Below are 2935 nucleotides of genomic sequence, written 5' to 3'. Positions count from 1 at the left end.
ATAGGAACGCACAAGCCTTTCCACCGCGGCAAGGTTCTAGCCCAAGGCACAGGAAAGCAGCATATTTAGCAGCACAAAAAATAACCCTTGTGATTCTCTCTCCTGAATTCCTCAGTGTGGATAATCAGTGTGTTTTCCTGCCGGGGCTGCAGTCTGTTTTGCGATCCCCCCCCCACCCCCTCGCATAAGGGGTTGCTGGTGGTGGTTGAGTTCTGAGTGCTCTGTCGGACGAGGGTTGGTTATTTTTTCCAATTCGCCGAAATTAAGGGAAGGCAGGAGGGTTGGTGGCTGCAGTAGGGTAGGGGGATGGAGCAATCCCTTTACTCCTCCTGGCGGCGGCAGCGGACCCCTGTTTTTTCCCCTTCCTTGGCCATGGAGGGGGAGAGTGTATGGCGGCAGTAAGCGTGTAATGGGAGGGGGTTGCTTTTAGGCTGAGGGGTGGGGGTCGGGGTGGTCCTGTACGGGGGAAGTGGTAAACACGCGTGGCTGTCGTCGCCATGAGAGCGAGCAAATGATACGGCCAGGCCCTCTCTCTCGCGTGGAGGGTGCGTGTCCCGACCCAGGCACGCACACACGCACGCGCTGCTCCCGTGTTTTCACGGTCCCCCGCGTATCTGCATTTCCACGCTCGCACCCGCTTACGCTTGCTCTAACTCATACATCGCCGTTCCATACTCTTGTTTTGTTCCACGCACTCATTTGCTTAACAATATCTTTATATGTGGATAATCTACCTGATACACAGCGAGTCACCTCTAGGATGTTTGGCAGGGGGTGATCAATCACCATCATGCAAGAGGATTCCCATACGCACACCACGCGACCATAAACATTTTACGCTTACTAATAAATTATACTTCCACATTTATGCAAAGGCAAAACTTGAATCATTCGTGCAATGTAATTAGATGGTAGATTTCCTGCCTAACTTTTTGAAATCTTTAATTTATGTGGAACCAGCACTAATAGAGACTTTGTTATTTTCCACAGGATATCTTATTTTATGGCCAAGGTTACGTCAAACAGTCGACATCATCTGATGGAGAGAAACTTGGCGTATGCATTAGGCTATTCATAAAGATGAGTGTCAAGGGGACTTAACTTCTCATCTGACCGACATATTAACAAGTTATTTTTTAGTGAAGTATCATACGCTCTAACAGAACGAAGAACGTATAGTTTTATGTCGAAGTTTTTTTCCAAAGGAATATTTCATATAAACGGCTGCTCACGAGGTGTTACATAGTGGAAAATGACACCAGGTAATTTCATAGGTTCGAATAAGTACTTCTCCTAGCCGCCACGTGATAATGTTGACTGTTCGACGAAACCATGGTTGTGTAATAAATTATTCTGTTGAAATTTACCAAGTATTTTCTTATTGTTTCAACATAAATTAATTTTAGTTTAAAATAGCGTCAGCCTTGTTTGCTGCCTTGGAGCAGCGTCATCAACGGGAAACTTTGTATCCTGGGATGGAAGGGAGGCGAGGAAATTTAATCTCAGGAAATCAGATGGAATTCTCTCTGATTGTAGGTAGAAGGACAGGTGGAAGGGAAGAAGGGCAAGGGACGGCCCCGAATGAGTTAAAATAGGACAAAGGGTTGTAAAGGATGAAGAAGAGAAGAAATACGTCGCTGTGAAAAGGTAAGCGAATAGGAGAGAGGAATGGAGAGCTGCGTCGAACCAATCTTAGGATTGTTGACCAGTGATGATGACTTCACACCCCGCGCGCCCGCATTTAGATCTTTGCAGGGGCAGGCGATTTTTAGTTTAGAGACCACCCAATCCCTGCTTGAGTGTGGAGTGGAGGACACTTTAAGTACAGACCTCCGTCCGTCGGATGGGTCGTTAAGCTATGGTCTCCTTTGCGCCTTCCGTTAAGATCTGGCCAATGCCAACGCCGGGTTTTCCTCCACCCTTTCATCCCTATCCACCGTTCCCTCATGATCTCAGCTGTCAATCACCTTCTCCACATACAATTCAGAAGGCTTATCCTTGGTAAGTAGGTTGGTTAAAAATCTAATCATTTTTTACATGGGAAAAAATTAATTATTTTTTTTGTGCTTGTCAGCATGAAAGCCAAATAGTGGATCCCCTCATTTTAGCTGGAAAAATATCTTTATGTAGCTAAAGAAAATCCAAATTTCCGGAAAGTTTTAAATAATTTCTATAAAAATATCGACCGTAAAGGAACTTCTTCGCGTAAAATTATAAACTCGAAATACATGTATCATCTTTAATTCAAGTTCAACCAGCAACAATAGAGACTTCAAATGCTACAAAAATAAGTCCTGATGAATTGCTACATTATTACTATGCTTCAATTTTTCGCAGTGAAAAATTCTTCTTTTTGGTTGAATTTTTTCATCGCTTGGGCCATTTTTCTGATACAAAATTTCTAGCTTCTTTCATCACTTGCTATTCTGCCTCCCAATAAACGGAATTCATTCTCCTCTTTTCTCTTCATTTTTAGGAGAATGAATTGTAAGAATGTAAAAATTAAAAAAGGAGGCAATATTTCATTTGTCAGTAGATGGGGTGTAGCTTGGGTGGTGAGATTGATACTCGATTAAAAAAATGAATGGAAATATGGAGGGAATGAATTAAGAAGGGAACGGTGGCGATAGAAAGGCGAGAAATATCGTGGGAAATGGCAGATGGAGTATGGCGAGTGTATCGAATTGATAAGCTGAAGTTGAAGGCAGAAAACATTTCAGGGCATTCAATTTGGGCAGTTAAAAATACGTGTGTTCATATAGAGCAACAAGGAAAGGGGATAGAAAACTACTTTAGCAGGGGATAAATTTTCGTACAGGATGGAGGTGATGAGAAGTACTATGCATCAGGATGTGAAGAGAAGAAAGACTAGCCGAGAGTCTAGCCTGGAGTGTAGCGGATAACGGTGAGGAAACTTATTTTGCTTAAAATTTGG

This window comes from Ischnura elegans, chromosome 12 (assembly GCF_921293095.1).
Source record: "Ischnura elegans chromosome 12, ioIscEleg1.1, whole genome shotgun sequence".
Taxonomy (NCBI): domain Eukaryota; kingdom Metazoa; phylum Arthropoda; class Insecta; order Odonata; family Coenagrionidae; genus Ischnura; species Ischnura elegans.
This window is presented reverse-complemented; position numbering follows the sequence as displayed.